The 18,338-nt window shown below is 35.3% G+C and overlaps 2 long non-coding RNA genes and 1 pseudogene across 2 annotated transcripts; all 3 read left to right on the top strand.

Annotated features, from left to right (window-relative positions):
- The first annotated feature begins 1,719 nt into the window (after positions 1-1,719).
- On the top strand, positions 1,720-10,261 carry LOC113049106 (acetylcholine receptor subunit gamma-like; annotated as a pseudogene).
- Positions 10,262-11,716: 1,455 nt separating this feature from the next.
- Positions 11,717-13,268, top strand: LOC113049104 (uncharacterized). Its single transcript, XR_003276572.1, has 3 exons — positions 11,717-11,759; positions 11,963-12,095; positions 12,536-13,268. It is a non-coding gene; the product is annotated as an uncharacterized LOC113049104 (long non-coding RNA).
- A 4,506-nt stretch (positions 13,269-17,774) lies between these two features.
- On the top strand, positions 17,775-18,121 carry LOC113049105 (uncharacterized). The gene is made up of 3 exons (XR_003276573.1): positions 17,775-17,803; positions 17,908-18,000; positions 18,086-18,121. It is a non-coding gene; the product is annotated as an uncharacterized LOC113049105 (long non-coding RNA).
- Positions 18,122-18,338: the final 217 nt, after the last annotated feature.

Below are 18,338 nucleotides of genomic sequence, written 5' to 3'. Positions count from 1 at the left end.
GCCAAATTAGTTGTGCAGATCACTCCGCTGTTGCGACCCCTGATAAAAAGTGATCAAGCCAAACGAAGAGAGAGAGAAAGAGTAAATGTGGAGGAGGTTGAGGGCAAACCCTAATATCCTCCAACATTCATGCAGGAGGCTTTTCAGACAAATTAGAATGTTTGCTACATGCTGAGTGGTGAAATTAGTCTGTTTTGAGACCTGTGGACCCAGGATGATAAGTACATTATGGTTTTATATGCATTTCTGATGTTCTCATTTGTCAAAGACAGTGTAAAGCCACGGTACCCCGGATGTGGCGTTTCCGGTTACCCACATGGAACACGGTTCAATTACAGGTCATATTAATAGTACACAAAGGAGACAGGAATTCATGCTCCGGTAAGCCTACCGACAAGCTTTGCAATCCAGTGACACTTAAGCCCATGTACCGTGTACCACTTAAGCCCAGTGGCCAGCAACTGGCAAAGCAATAAATTTAAACAAAAATGTAAACAAAACAAAAATGCATGAAATAAACAACTTGAATGTGTCGTAATATAATTTAAGAGAATGACATCAAAGAGATGCTGTGCATAAGATTACTGAAAAATCCTGTAGATCATGGAGCCCGTTTTATTCAAAATGTTCTCTTTGATGTGCAGCCATGCTTTAAAACCAACCTATAGTGTCAGTTGTCACAGTATGTGCTGGACTTCATAAATAATTTAAAACCTGACACGCTGGACAGTTATGTATTTGATATCACCACTCAGGCATCTTTCATAACTCACAGTTATGAACTTTTGACCTTCTGGGCACAAAAAGACTTGGAAAAAAAAACCCGTTGACAATTATTTTGTTACATTCCCTTTCACACACACACGCACACTTCTACCATTTTCTATTGACTTTTATTAGCTTTATGTTGGGCTAATGATATTTTCTTTCCATTAACTCTAAATCCAAACTTTATTGCATTTTATATTTTCATTAAGAGATTACTAGTGTGTTTACTAAGCTGTTTTCCTTATGAGGACTGTTGGCTACCTGTCAGTGGAGGGGATTTCAGGTAGCTATCCTTGTGAGAACTTTTAGCCCCAATGTACACTGTAGGAAAAAAAGGAAAAGATACTGGTAATTTTCAGCCAGGACATAATCTGTCAAGTTCCCTTAAATTTCATTTAACACTTCACAACTCAATGCATTATGTAATTTAAAATCTGTGGGAAAAAAATCCTTTATGTTCACACAGTAGGACCCTGTAAATAGGGCCATATTTTTTTTTTACACACTTTTATTTACAGTGTAGTCTATAAGAAAATAATACAAAACACACTCCCTAACCCCTGCATTTACCTTGTTCCAGGGAGATACGCAGCAGGGCACAATGTCCAGACAGACACTGGTTATTTATACCCATGTTCATGGGAGACATCAACACTATGGCCCTTCAGCCGGCCCCTCACTACACCTGTTAACATTGCTTATTTCTTCAGACTGAAACACAGTTCCCTGAGGGTGAACAACACTATCAATAACCGTTATGCTTATCGGTATTAAACCATTATGATACTAGTAAAAAAGCACGTCTCTCAACATCACCATGGGTTCGCGCAATATTGAGTGGAACCGAAGTTTTACGATTGGCACCTGAAATTGACGCTCCCGTCAGCATGTTTCGCCTCTATTCATAGTTTCTGAGGTCACTAACAGTAATATTAGAGAAGTAACCTACATAATCTGCATCATTGTCGCGTATTAGAGGCATAATGATGTTGGCGATTACTGAATGTGACTTTAAGAGCGCGCTGTAACTCGAGCCTCGTGCAGTGACAGCTGTAGCAGTGAGGGGAAGAGAGAGCTCTGATACTGACCACTCGAAAATAACGTGTCTGTCTTTTGTTACTAACTTTTAAGACTGTCTTTTGGCGACCATGGCCGACCGATTCGGTAGGACGTATATAGTTGCGTTTGCGCTTGTGGCCACTGTATTACAAGGTACGTGCTCTTGTGTACCTCAAAACTGAGTGACTGACTTGGCTCTTCGTCTTAGTACTGTAACCGCAAGCTGTGTTATACTTAACTGTGTAATAATTTCTAAAAGTATTTTCTAGATTGTGATCATTTTAATATAGGCTAGATATGTAGAGCTGTTACTAACATTACATTTTTGTTTAGGGATTACTGCAACTTGTATTGGGTTTATAGTGCTGAGTCAGTAAAGTTTTAAATAGCTGATATACTTTTTTTTTTTTTGTCTTGTTACGCATATTAAAAGTTAAATGGTTTGTAAACTGCAGTACAACGGATATGAATTTGCCTTCTGCTTGTATAGGCCTTTTGTACGTTTAATAATAAAATATCTAAACTCTTTAAATTTTCAATTTCACAGATTAATTCAGTTCGTCAGCTGTCACAGGTTTTGTAAGCAAATGATAAAACTCATTTCTGTCTCTCATTCTTTCGTTCTGCAGTCAGTGCAAATGAGGAGATCCAGTTAATCGCAGATAAGTTTAAAAACTACAATAAAAATATTCGACCAGCAAGACACCCTGATGAAAAAGTCAAGGTTCAGGTCAAGTTGACTCTAACCAACCTCATCTCTTTGGTAAATAATCTTCCTGCTAAGATTGACAAGTAGTGTGAGTTTTGTGTGTGTGTGTGTGTGTGTGTGTGTGTGTGTGTGTGTGTGTATATATATATATATATATATATATATATATATATATATATATATACTGAATGCCACTGTATATAAATATGTCTGTGTGTGTGTGTGTGTGTGTGTGTGTGTGTGTGTGTGTGTGTGTGTGTGTGTGTGCGTGTGCATATTATCCCATGATTTATTCAGCTTTGTATATTTGGAAACTTTCTCTTCCTGAACAGAATGAAAAAGAGGAGACTTTAACTACAAATGTTTGGATTGAGATTGTGAGTATTTTACACAACATCCCTGGGGCCGTTCACACTAAATGTGATTTTTCTTTTCTTTTGGTGTTGCAGTGTAACAGGTCTTTTCTTTCGTATTTTAATCTACATCTGAGTAAAACAAATTATAAATTATGGAAAAATGAAGGTCTGGTACTTGGTTCTGCCCATCATTTGTTGATTGGATGGAGGCCGATCTGAATGTAATCTTGCAGTCAGTTGTTAGAAAGGTGCAGAGTTCAAAGATATAGTTCACCCAAAAATTAAAATTCTGTCATTAAGTACTCACTCTCATGTCGTTCCAAAGCTGTTAGACATTCATTCATCTTCGTAACACAAATAAAGGTATTTTTTATGAAATAAAAACCATTATTTTATGAAACTACAAGTATACTTTTTGCGCACAAAAATAAAATAACAACTTTATTCAACTATTTCTTTACTCCTGGGTCCTCCACCATTATGAAGTATACCTCAATGCATGCGTGTGCTGCTGTTGACGTAGAACACAATGCACCTTGTTTACAAGCAGTAGAATGCATGGGCATGCGTCATGGTACTCTTAAGATAATGGCGGAGGACTGACCAAGGAAAAAAAAAAACTTGAATAAAGTCATTATTTTTGTTTTCTTTGTGCACAAAAAAGTATTCTTGTAGTTTAATAAAATTCATCTAAACCAGTGATGTCTCATTGATTATTTTAACAGTGTCCTTACTGCGTTTCTGTGTCTTGATTAACCTTGCTGTCTATGAAGGGTCAGAGATCTTTTATCAAAAATATCTTACAGGTTAGGAATGACATGAGTAATTAATATGGAGTTAGAAATGTGTCTTTATTACATGCGAGAAAATAAAAGATCTGAGAGAAAAAAAAAAGTTTGAGAGAAAAAGTTATCACACTGATAGCAAAAAAACATTTCATGAGAGAAAAAAGAATATTTGAGAGAAAAAGTTTTCATGCCAATAGCAAAAAATAATAATATTTGAGACTAAAAAAAGTTTTGAGAGAAAGTATTTTCTCATAGAACATAAAAAATATACATTTGAAATTTTAAAAATTATTTCTGAGAAAAAAAATCTCTCTCAAAATACTTTGAAAAAAACTCTCAAATATATATTTTTTGCTATCAGTGTGAAAATATTTTCTCAAAAAAAAAAAGTGTTTCTCTCGAAATGCTTTTCTTTGCTCTTGATGCAATTTCTTGCTCTCATGTCAGGATTTTGCTTTCACTGTGAGAATTGTGTCATGGGCGGGGCCACGTTCCTATTGGCCAGCCGGGTGAGCATCGTCTTGTCTTGGGAGTCGAACTGAATCATTACACCACTGTTCGGTTCACCTGCATAGATGCCGCCTCTGCCTTATGGCTAGTTAAGTTGAGCACGGACATATGACACTCCAATGTTTGGGTAAGATGATGACACACAGCTGGCTGAGCAAGTTCAGTATCACTGAAGATTAAACATTAAAAAATAGCACTAATTTTCATGAATGAATGTGTATTATATTATGTGCTTGCTAATTGCTAGTAAAGCTAACCAGCCATCATGCTAGGTAAACTTGCAAACTCACCTGGTTTATACTATGTTTAAATCAAATGCCAAATTAATGTTTTGATTTAGATAGTTTCACGCCTTATTTAGTGAGTAGTGAGCAGTGATTGATATACCGTTTGAAAGTGTCCCACCTAGTTTTGTTTAAAATAGTCTTTGTATGGTTGTTGCACATGTTTAGCTACACTGCATGTATAGCTCGCAAACTCAGCTACACGGGGCTTATTCTAAATATTTTTTACCATATAGCTGAGGTCTAGAGCTGACAAGGTAAATTGCAGGTCTAGGACTAACTCTTACATTAGCAACCCACAAATATGTTTATGCCTGTACTGTCATTAATTATTTTTTCTTTTAAATCTTTCAAACGGTATGTCAATCACTGTCTAACGTTAGCTAGTTGTAGGGTTGCCACCTTCCATGCATACTAACGTTAGTTGAAAGTTGGGCGGGAGGTTGTAAGAACAAGCAGTTACTCTTCAGGTGCTTTGAGGCTAGCAAGTGCAAAGGTAGAAACTAGCTCACTACTCACTAAATAAGGCGTGAAACTATCTAAATCAAAACATTAATTTGGCAATTGATTTAAACATAGTATAAACCAGGTGAGTTTGCAAGTTTACCTAGCATGATGGCTGGTTAGCTTTACTAGCGATTAGCAAGCAAATAATATAATACACGTTCATTCATTAATATGAGTGCTATTTTTTTATGTTTAATCTTCAGTGATACTGAACTTGCTCAGCCAGCTGTGTGTCATCATCTTACCCAAACATTGGAGTGTCTGTGCTCAACTTAACTAGCCATAAGGCAGAGGCGGCCTCTATGCAGGTGAACCGAACAGTGGTGTAATGATTCAGTTCGACTCCCAAGACAAGACGATGCTCACCCGGCTGGCCAATAGGAACGTGGCCCCGCCCATGACACAATTCTCACAGTGAAAGCAAAATCCTGACACGAGAGCAAGAAATTGCATCAAGAGCAAAGAAAAGCGTTTCGAGAGAAACACTTTTTTTTTTTTAGAGAAAATATTTTCACACTGATAGCAAAACATATATATTTGAGAGTTTTTTTTCAAAGTATTTTGAGAGAGATTTTTTTTCTCAGAAATAATTTTAAAAATTTCAAATGTATATTTTTTTATGTTCTATGAGAAAATACTTTCTCTCAAAACTTTTTTTAGTCTCAAATATTATTATTTTTTGCTATTGGCATGAAAACTTTTTCTCTCAAATATTCTTTTTTCTCTCATGAAATGTTTTTTTGCTATCAGTGTGATAACTTTTTCTCTCAAACTTTTTTTTTCTCTCAGATCTTTTATTTTCTCGCATGTAATAAAGAACCAAAACTCACTCCATAAATTAATGACAGAAAAGTAATTTTTGAATTAGAGAATTTTTATGTTCCACTTGAACATCAAGTTAAGATATTTTGAAGAGTAATTTGCAATAAAAATCAATCCATCACGCATTTAGAGAACATTCCATGCTGACTTAAAATTAGTCAAAAGTTGAGCTTATTTACAGGTGAACGTTGCATGGCACTCTAAACATGTGCTGCTCAAGCATAAGACATGAACACACCGCCACCAGCCAAAGTCTTTTTTTTTTTTTTACAATTTTCTCTCTTCAATTTTTGTTCATTCTACTGTTCACACAAATGTCTGAGTTAATTCTGTATTTTTGCTGCATTTTACATAGTTTGCATTTTCTGTTCTATGTCCCGTTAATTCCTGCTTTTCTTCTATCACATTTCTAATTTTTAGCAATGGCATGATTACCGTCTTGCATGGAATACATCTGAGTATCACGGCATTGATCTGATCCGTGTGCCATACAACACTGTGTGGCTACCAGATATAGTTTTGGAAACAAGTGAGTTAGCAGTACAACAGTGAATTTCCAATTATATTCTCTCTGTTACTACAATAATGGCATAATTACTTCTTTTCCACTCTCTTTACAGCATTGATGGCAAGTTTGATGTGGCATATTACGCTAATGTGTTGATTTCGAGTGATGGCTCCATGTACTGGCTTCCCCCTGCCATCTATCGCAGTACCTGTGCTATTGAGATCACCTACTTCCCTTTCGACTGGCAAAACTGCACACTAGTCTTCAGGTTGGCACTGAGTGAGATTTGTGTTTAAATTATTTGCAAGTGTCATGATTAGTGACAAGATTATGGATAAAATTATATGTATTTTATTTTTATTACATGATAATATTATTTTATTATATTATTTTACTAATTTATTAGTATTACATTTAATTTGATATATATATATATATATATATATGTATATATATATATATATATATATATATATATATATTATATATATGTGTGTATATATATATGTATATATATATATATATATATATATATATATATATATATATATATATATAAATATATATATATATATAATATATATATAATTATTATTATTATTATATTTTATTTTACACCTGCAGGTCTCAGACATACAGTGCAAATGAAATTGATATGGTATTGGCAGAAGATGGAGATACAGGAAAGCCTATTGAGTGGGTGGACATTGACCCTGAGGCCTTCACAGGTGCCATGTTCACACACTTTACTATTTTTTACACTCAACACACACACTTCGGGGGGATTTCTTTAGCATGGAAAGATCAATTTGATCAAAAGTGCCAGTGAATACATTGTATATTGTTTATTGTAAAATATTTATGCTGTTCTTTTGAACTTTCTATTTGTCAAAAAATAAAAATATCTCATGGGTTCCGCATAAATATTAAGCCGCACAACTGTTTTTAAAATGGACAATCATCGGAATATGTTTCTTGAGCAGCAAATCAGCATATTAAAATAATTTCTGAGGAATCATGTTACACTGAAGACTGGAATAATGGCTGCTGAAAATTCAACTTTATCATCACAGAAATAAATTACATTACAAAATATATTAAAACACAAAACAGTTGCCCTAAATTTTGATAATATCTCACAATATTTATGTGTTATTTATTTTTTACTCTATTTTGTATCAAATAAGTGCAGCCTTGGTTACCACAAGAGACTAACATAAACAAAAATTGAATCAACCATAAAATGAATCAAAAACAGATACGATAGAGAGTAATGTAGTAAAAATACATATAAAGCCTTATTTTAAAAAATGGTCTTGAATATAAAACAACTAATCAGCACATCACATTTAATACTAAGAGGAAAGTTCACATGTGTCTTTCTTCTAATGTTCGCATGGTCTCACAGAGAATGGGGAGTGGGCAATCAAGCATCGTCCTGCTCGTAAGCTGACAAACTCACGCTACTCTCCTGATGATCTGGAGTACCAAGAGGTGTATTTCAACCTCATCATCCAGAGGAAACCACTCTTCTACATAATCAACATCATCCTTCCCTGCTCTCTCATCTCCTCTCTGGTCGTTCTGGCCTTTTTTCTACCTGCAAAAGGTGTTTGCGTGTGCATGTGCAGACATTCTGAGATTAATGTTCAGTATGCCTTAAAATATTAAGATGCCATTTTCTTTGTCTTACAGTGTTAATACTCCCTCTGTCTGTTTTTCTCTGCACACTATGTCTTTGTCTCACTCTGTCTCCTCTGTCTCTTAGCTGGAGGGCAGAAGTTGACTGTGTCCATTTCTGTATTGTTGGCTCAGACTGTGTTTCTCTTCCTGATCGCTCAGAAGATCCCAGAAACATCACTTTCTGTGCCTCTTATTGGCAAGTGAGTGTCATTGGGTGTTCATTTTATAACCAACTTTAATAAGTCTCACTGGTTTTAATCGAATTTCTCTTTTTCTTGGTTTTATTTTAGGTATTTAATCTTCGTCATGTGTATGACCACACTGATCGTGACCAACTGCATCATTGTCCTCAACTTCTCCCTCCGTAGTCCTAGTACACACAACATGTCACACACCATCAGACATGTGCGTTTATGTGTTTTTGTCATTAATATATTTCCTAATTAGAAATATCATTGCACAGCTTCTGATTCTGTAGTCCTTCTTTTACTGTACTTCTCTTATACCCATTATTAGATTTTCCTTGAGGTGGTCCCACGTTTCCTTGGCATGACTTTGTTTCTGGATGAGGAGGAGCCGGGGGGTGGGACGTGTGAAATGAGGGAGAGGCGGCGCAGTTCCTTTGGGCTGATGCAAAGGGCTGAAGAATATGTTTTGAAACAGCCACGCAGTGAGATGATGTTTGATAAACAGAGAGAGAGACATGGACTCATGCGCTCAATTGGTAACAAATTTGAACATTTACACTTACTGTATCTAAAGCATTCATGACATATAAGAGTATTGTGAACTACAGTGGTCAGATCAGGAGAGATACACAGTTAAAATAATAGCTCTCTCAAAAATGTAAATTGGCTGAACATTACTCACCTTCAGGCCATTCATGATGTAGATGAGTTTATTTCTTCACATTTAGTAATATATCACCTGCTTACTAATGGATCTTCTGCAGGGAATGGGTGCCATCAGAAAGATGTTAAAATAGCTGATAAAAACATCTCCGCAATTAATACACATGACTCCAGTCCATCAGTTCATGTCTAGTGAAGTGAAATGTTCACTGCCTTTGTAATAAATTCAATGATGGATTCCTTAATGACAACATTTCACTTCACAAGATGTTAACTGTTGTACTGGAGTTGTGAAGATTACTTGTGCATTATTGTGATGTTTTTTATCTTCTGTTTGAACTCTCATTCTGACAGCACCCATTCACTGCAGAGGATCCAAGTCATTTAATGCAAAATTTCTCCAAATCTCTTTAAATGAACAAACGAACTTATCTACATCTTGGATGGCCATTTCTAGCATATTTTCATTTTGGGGTGAACTATTACTTTAGGAATGCTTTTGGAATGTTTGCATTTTGCATGTTAATTACTCTCATAATCATTAGCATCATTTAGGCATTTAAAATTACTATTAGTTTTTTATGTTTACATTTATAATACCTGAATGTATTGTATGTTCTTAAGTGTTTGTGTTTGTCTCCCTCTAGTGGATGAAATTGATGTGACAAGTACTGCAAACCTCTACAAGAGTCTGGCAAAGACTGCACCAGAAATAAAAGAGTGTGTGGATGCCTGTAACTTCATTGCTGAATCCACTAAGCAGCAAAATGACATTGGATCTGTAAGTGTGTGTGTATGTGTGTGTGCTCTTGTTTTTGTGACATATCAGGACAAAACTCTGTTTAATGACATGGGTATGACACAGGTATTACAAGGAGAGGGTGACTTATGAGGACATAACCCATGTCCCCATTTTTCAAAACACTTATAAATCATACAGAATACGTTTTTTTTGAGAAAGTAAAAATGCACAAAGTTTCCTGTGAGGGTTAGGGTTAGGTGTAGGGGTTGGTGAAGGGCCATAGAATATACAGTTTTGTACAGTATAAAAACCATTACGCCTATGGGATGTCCCCACTTTCCACAAAAACAAACGTGTGTGTGGTACAGGAGTGTCCTAACAAGATAACTTTTCTAAACATCCTCAGTACAGTTGGTTTCCACGCACTGGTTTTTCCTCCTTCATCTTGTTTTTTTTCTCATGCTATTTCTCTTTTTTTTTTCTCAGGAGATGGAGAGTTGGGTGCTGATCGGTAAGATGATTGACAAGGTTTGTTTCTGGGCAGCCATCTTGCTTTTCTCTGTTGGCACAGTGGCCATCTTCCTTATGGTCACTACAACCAGGCACCTGATTACCCGTTCCCTTGGGAGAACAAAAAGTACTTACCTGAGTAGAGAAGAAGACTCTGTCCAAAAGAAAGAGAGGAACTAGCAAAGAGCCTGCTGCTGTATGCTTATGTGATATATAAAATAAATACCAAGACAGGTTTTATAGCTGTAGAGTACAACAAGCAGCACATTATTGATCAGGATTGTATGACTTGTTACATTATCTTGTCTTATATTTGATATTAGGGACTATGGGTGTCCATGCATGCATTAACAACATTTTGTACTCTGATCATGCTCAGATTTTTTACACTAGGGGGATTTTACAGAAATGTTCATTTTGCTTGTATTGGTGCAAACAATATTAATTAGAGAAAAAATAAGGAATATATAAACTAATGATTTCAGCTTATTTCAGACCATGTAGTTGTTCTCTAGTTCATTGTGGCTGCATTTGGTAACACCCCAAACCAGTTTATCATCAGTAATCAAACTGTAATGTAACAATATGCGTTACTGTTAACAGTGTGTTACATCAGCCACTTTTTATACAGTTCTCAGTGGCCATCACTGTAGTATTTAATATAAGTATTGTAGAGATGCATGTTCATTTTTTGTTTGTTCCATGTTATCTTCTGTATCTCTTTGTCATAAAATGTTATTTTAATTTTACTTATGCAATTTTGCATTAAGTATATTATTTACTATATAAACTCTTTATATATAGCTACTAAAAAAATATTGTGGCCTCTTGCAGTGAATAAATGGATTCTTAATTCACACTGTCTTAAAATATCCTGTGCAAACGCACAAGAAACAAGTTTGATATCTGCTTTTTAGAACATTTTAAAATCCTTATTAAGCACTGTGCTTTTGTGATTTTTCTATGTGCACCAAAGACGGAGAATAAAATAACTGGCATAATCAAGATAAAAATCTGAATCTTTTTTTTTTTTTTTTTTTGAGCTTGGCTACCACAAATGTAAAATAGTACAACTTTTGTTACTGTTGTAACTTTTCAAAGGTTCTACAGGTCCTTTACAGCTACCAATAGCCTATATGTACTATTTGGTGAATAATGATGGACCTTCAGTAGCACTGGTTTTACTTAATGAGCTTTCATCTTGATTTACTTCACCGCTTTTAAAGTGGAATTATACATTTTAGGAATTATAAATAAAGAATTTTGTAACCACTCTGACTTTATAATTTTTATATTAAAATGTTTTTACAGTGCATATTTTCCAATCAAAAAGTGATATTTTTTATAGTGATATATATTTTATTTGTACCAGTGACTACCTAAATTCCATGTACCGTAACCCTGAAAGTGTTAATTTCCTGTCATACCCTGTGGTTTCTTTCGCATTTGTTTCCTGTGGTCAGCATTCTCTGAGTGTATCCTCTGATGTGGGTTTTATCAGTGTGTGTTTGAGTTTTAACAAACCGTTTCAGCAGTACAGATGCTTCATCACCTCTGAGGATTCTGTGATAAGACGCTGCTTATCACATCTGCATCTTCCGCGTCGCATCTATGCAAATTTACGGTGGAGATATGAAGCGTTTGCGCTAGAGACAAATCCAGGTATATTTGCTTCCATAAATCGCCAAAAAAATTATAGAGCTTGCCTGTGTATGAACTATTTCCCTAGACGAACCGCTTTTTTTTCTCAAGCGCCACAAATTTAGATGCATGTATGCAAGTACTAATTTTGAAGCAGTGCGGAACATTCTCGGGGCTTTACGGTAAATTTAGCTTCTCGAGTTTGTCTACGTTGAATGTTACAGCAAACCTACGCATTGGGAGTTGTGATGGGGGATAAGTTATGTAGAAGTTCGAGTCTAACTGGGAAATAACAATCTACTAAACTACAAGGTGCCAGAAGAGCGTTTAGGCCTAATCGCGACAGTTTCCTTGGTGGTGAGTAACGTTAATATATAATAAAATCTTGATTAGAAAGAGGTATTACGATCACGGTGCATATGAAAATAAGGCTTCACGCACATTTTTTAACAGTGAATTGTAAAATGTCTTTCTCACGCTTGTCTTTACACACTGACTGACACATCTTATCGTTATAAACATCTGTACTGTTTTAACGCACCTAGATTTCCCATCTGAGTCTCGTGTTAAATCGCGAGTAAAAACGTGTCCCGTGAAAACACGAGACTGGAATGTTAATTGTCTTATACTGATGCATAAACGCAGACTGTCTCAAAAACGAATGGTATATATATATCTAAATAGCATTTGGTGCTCTATAAAGTGTGTAAACGCGTGATGCCCACTAGCTGGACAGCGCAGTAAGTATTGAGACACGGCCAGCCTGTTCATTCCCACATCCTCTTCACTGTTGATAGATTAGAGGAACAGTGGAAACTAAAGCCTCATCCGGGTTACCAGGTAGAAGCAGGTTTGGAGAGATTTTTGAAGAGGGAAAGTGTCTGAGAAAGGTGTGTGCTCACAGGACAGGAAAAAAGGCGAGATGAGACTAGATAGATGCTAATCAAAATCACGTTATGTTATCACATTCTAGGTCCTGGGGGGAAAATCATTTTTAAAAATGTGGGAACCTGGACAAGCATTTGAGTTTGATTTTTACTATTTTAGTAATACCATAGACTATAGAAAGACTATAAGACTATATAATACCTTAAAAGGGACTTTGGTAATAGGCTACCTAATAATGAAACAGAATTTAATACATATTTTTTAGAAATACACAATTCTGGCATAAACATTTCCATTCCAAGTATCAATTATTTGACATATCTGTCATGTACAAATGTACTTGTGGTTGCAGCTGTTGTTTTCAGGCTAATATTGTTTTTCAGGAAATCAAAGATTGTTGATTCCTGTGTGCAGTTCCTTCTAAGTAAGTGATTTTAGCTGTGGTTTTCATGTCTAGGCAAAACAGTTGCAAATGATGAAATCATCAAATGCAAACAGCTGCATTATCTCAAGAGTCATTTTACGCATACAGGGTTTTATGATTTGTTTGATCTGTTATAAGTTTATTATGTGTTGAATATCTCCTTCTCTTTCTTCCAACTCTTTTCTAGTTTACTTGAACTTCTGTCTCCCTTCCACTGTGTCTATTGTTTCAACCTGCAGCCTGGTTGTCTGCCCTCAGTGGGCACAGTCAGCCAGTGCAAAACCCTCTAATACCCTCTATCTGCCCTACTGTTCACTTCCTTAACATCAAATGTTTAATATTTGAATTTATAACACAGTCCCATTCAAAGGTTGGATGTCAAAATGTCTATTTTTCTCAAAATGTATAAACAAATTCAATGGAGTTACATTGGCACCCGGTGGCTGTTTGTGGTATAACACCTAAACAAAATTGCATAGGTACCTACTTTTTTTTTTGTATCAACTTCAAATTTGGAACACAACTTATTTAGATATATGGCTTTAATTTTATAGCAATTCTGGATTAAAACATTTTAGAAAATATTTATTTTACATAAAATATAATAAATAGTAGAGTACATTTTCTTTACAGTAAATTTAAACGTCTATAACTTTTAATCTATATGCTTTCATGTAGGGCTGAAACGATTCCTCAAGTAACTCGATTACAAAAAATGATCGAGGCAAATTCCTCTGCCTCGAAGCCTCTTTCAATTTATTTTAAATCTCATGTCAGGTTCTTTCGCAATGATTTTTTTAAAAAGAGACCTACCTTTGGTCTGTATTCAAAAGATTATTATGTATTCAAAATTAAAACAATTTAAGTTTTGAATAGCGTACTTTCACTTCTATGTAAAAAAAGGGGGGGGGCAGGTAATAGGTTCATTGATCGAAAATATAATTAAAACCGTAATACTGTGAAAATATTTACTATACATATGTTTGTCAAATCAGCTGAAATCAACCAGTTATCTACTTTATTTAACTTTCCACTTTTTATTTGTTTTCTCTAAGCTCAAAAATCATTTCCATATTTTGAACTAATGAAGAGGTAACTTGATAACAAATCATGTGTACCACAGCTGGAGTGCAGTCTTTTAATGCTAGATTGATGGGTTATCTTATTTTGTGGAGAAAGTTGCTTTAGAAAGATAATTCAGCCCAAAGACAATCTGGAATGAGTCCAACAGCCACAAGTGATTTAGCCTTTTTGTCCTAGTTATTTTTACTCATGCTTAAATGAATACAGATTATGTGATAATAACAACAGTGCAGACAAATCCTCACCTGTGAAAGTAAAATACACCTACAGTAATAACAATAATGAATGGGTTTTTTTAATCATGCATCTTTTCACACATAATATGCCTATGCTGCTTACGTTTAAAGGAACAAACAAAGAGGAGCAAATAAAAATTAGAATAATAAACAGAAATACAAAAAAGTATATGGATGCAACGAATATGTCTGATCTACTGTCTTCCAATTGGAAGAAAATAACAAAAAAATTAAGCAGATAAACTATGGTTGAATTATCTTGCCGATACAGCTTGTATGAATGATTTCATGAAATATGTGCACTTTGTGTTAGAAGGCCAAATCTTTATAGCCATCTTCCTGCTACCTGTAGAATTTTCTTATCAAGTGTTTGCAAACCATTGTTGTTTATAGTAAGGTGCACAATCAAGTTAAACTGCATGTATCAAGACAGGTAGCTGAGAACATAACATGTTCTCCACCATTGATAAGAGAAGCTGTGTTATGATTTGGTGTAAACTAAGAAGAATGGTGGTCTCAGCACAGATCCCTGCTGTACTCCAGTTGGGAACAGCCTCTGCTGTTATACATCTAGAGCAGGGTTCTCAAACCTTGTCCTGGAGGCCAATGTGCTGCAAGAGTTTAGCTCCAACCTTGATCAAACTCACCTACCTGTGATTTTGTAATGATCCTAAACACAGTGATTAGCATGCTAGGGTGTGTTTGATTTATGGTTAGAGCTAAACTTTGCAGAAAAAATGGATCTTGTGGGCCAGATTTGAGGATCCCTGATCTAGAGAATGATTTTTTTTGCCTCTAGTTTTATCTAATATCATTCTAACATTTCACATTTTGTAAACTATGTCAAAAAAGCATAGCTAATTTTTTCCCCCACTTTGGTGCCTGGCTGTTTTTGTTTGTTGTTGTGTTTGCACAGGTGTGTCTTTGTCCAGTAGCCTTATGGCTGGTTCTGAGACAGATGCAGCAAAAAGGTGGCAGAAATGTGTGGACACTTGTGCTGTGTGATCTAACTAAGGAGCAACTGAAATCTATTGAAAACAACAGTGGTGAGACAAATCACATACTCCGTATTTATTATCATACATTTTAAACTCTCCCTGTAACTTTCATGTGAGCTTGAAGACCTCGATCAGTGGATTCATGTGTGTTTGATTTGAGCTGGAATTAGATAGGGCTCAGATTTTTCTTTCTATTTTAAGTTGATGTTCAGTGCTTGCCCCATAGCTAGGATTACCATGTAGATTATTTGCATACCTTGCTGCTGCCTGTCCCCACCTTGATGCCCAATTTTTGCAGTTTTACATCTGTTTTATTGTTTTTAATAGTTTAGACTAAGGCTGTCAGTCGCTTACATTTTGTAATCAAATGAATTACGTTTCGATTAATCGCAATTAATCGCAAAATAAATTTTACTGTGAAAATAGCCACAAAAGATTATTTAAAGCTATTTTTGTTAAATTAGAAAATATCAACTAGACATTACAAATTGTAGCTTTAGAAATATTTTATTTGATTCAACATAAAATTTATTACAAATAAACATTTAGGCTAACGGCCTGACATAAATTATGGAACATAAAAAATATAATTCGAGAAACATCTCAGTGTTTTTTGCTCATACAATGAAAGTCATTGGTAACCAAAACAGCTTTGTTACCAACAGTCTTCAAAATACCTTCTTTTATGTTCCAGTAAATGTCTTTCATTCGATTCGTTTAAAACCGCTGAAGTAAATGACTCTCTTTATGAATAGGCCTTTGAATCATTGATTCACACTATTAGTTCAAAACGCAGATTCATTCAGAAACTAAACAATGCTATGCTGCTCGGAGATGCGAAACAATTCTGCTGTGGCTTTAAAGGTAATATGTTCTCTGCAAAACTGAACAAAAATATAATATAATTTTTTTAAATATAACAATATTAACTTCTTATTTACTAAACTGTCATAAAATAAATCACATTTTAAACTTGTGAATATTCAGGACAGAAACGGCACTCTTCTGATATTGCTCCCTCTGCTCGTGTGATATCATATGATATAAATATGGGGAAAAAACTTGTGATATCAGAAAATGTTTTCTGATATACACAATCAAGACCCTGGTAATGGCAATGTGAGCAGTAAGGCAAGGTCTTAAATTGCAAAGGACAATCATCATGAACATAATGAACAAAAACATTAGTTATTTGCTTGACAATTCACTGTTAACTTCTTTTCAATCATTTATTTGTCTCTAAGGACAAAGGATTATTTATGCAACATCCACAAGTCAGTCATGCTTGTAAGAACAGTATTGAAAGTGTGACAGTGGTCCTCATACTTCCTTGTGAAAAGATTGCAAAAAATGTAGAATGCAATGCATAGAGAGCAATGACTGGTTTCACAGCTGTTTTGTCTCATTAACATGTTTCTAGAAGGATTGTTTTCTTAAGCGTAACAGTGTAACTGAATGACTTTGTGATCTTTGACCCCTGGTGATGCAACATTGTTGACACTGAGGCCTGTCACCATGGCTGTTTTTCAAAACAGCAACAAGAGGGCCAAATATAGAAACATCTGTTATTCAAAATATGATTGAAACCTGAAAAAGAGTCATTATTGTGTAAACTAAATAAGAAATGATTTAGATTCTGCACTGTTACTAGTTCACTAGTCACATAAGCACATAAGCTCTTGAATCAAGACCAGGTCATTCCCAGTCTGAGTCAAGACTGAGTTTGCATACTCCTAAGTCCCATGACAAAACCAAAGACCATGAAATATGGTCTTCCAAGATGACTCCAAGACCATAATTATATGGTTTATGGACCCAGGAGCAAGTGGACTCAGTCTTGAGCCGCTTCTGGTTTCTGTCTCGACTCTAATGAGATAGTCTTGACTACAGCATGGCGTATTTACCAACAGCTGTGGAGTTCATCCAGCTTGAATGCTGCTCTTACTAAATCAGAAATTCCTGATTAATTTTCTCTTCAAATTTTCACTTAAACTGCTTTGCTGGAAATTAAATATTTTGTATTAAATTAGACAAAAAAATTGCATAACATCACTATGCCTTATATTTGTTTTATTATATTCCATCAGAGGAACGGGACTTTTTTGTGGTACATCACCTGGCAGACCTGAAAGAATGCTGCATCTCTCCTCTCATTCATGGCACACCTATCACCTGTAAAGTGGAAAACACAGAGCGATACCACACCCGCTCTAAGGTGCGTTCATGGGGTTTGTACTTAATAATGTGTTGCTCGTGTTATACTTAACAGTGTAAAAATCCTGTTTGCAGGTACGTGTGTGCACTCTCTACACGGTCCGTCTGACACATGGCGAGTTCACAATGGACGGTAAAAAAGAAAGTACAAGCACTTCCAGGAGCTCCACAGAGACCTTTACAAACACAAAGTGATTACTTGCAGTTCTTGCCCCTGGGAAGGTAAGCTTGCATACAAAGGCCCATGCAAATTCACTACACTTCATTTGTTGGGCAGGACTTTTGACCTGGTGTTTTCCTTCCATTGTTCTTGTGATTTGATTTAGATTTGCCATTCAGAGACAACAGCTGGCAAGTTTGACAGAGGAAATGCCAACTTTACATGGAAGCAATAGAAACAGGAGAACGTCTGGCAAACGGTAGATGCATATAATGCAAAGCCCATCTCCCTCTAAAAGTTGTACACCCACATTATTGTATGTATTGTGTTTTGTGTGTTTTCAGAAATATCTGGAGGAATATTTAAACAACTTGCTAGAAACACGTTCTACAAGAACATCAGGGATGGTGAGAAGCTTACGTGCACATGCGTATATACATATAATTACAATGCACATCATTTATAAGTATATAAGTGTAATTACTATTATATGTTTTTAAACTGATATTAATATACTTTTTGTATACTTGTCTACTTAAACTGTATATTGATGGTTATCCATCGTTCTATTATGGTTCTACGGAATAATAATAAAAA

Source organism: Carassius auratus, chromosome 30 (genome assembly GCF_003368295.1).
Source record: "Carassius auratus strain Wakin chromosome 30, ASM336829v1, whole genome shotgun sequence".
Classification (NCBI taxonomy): domain Eukaryota; kingdom Metazoa; phylum Chordata; class Actinopteri; order Cypriniformes; family Cyprinidae; genus Carassius; species Carassius auratus.
The sequence above is the reverse complement of the archived record's forward strand: the minus strand, read 5'-3'. Positions and strand labels throughout refer to the sequence as shown.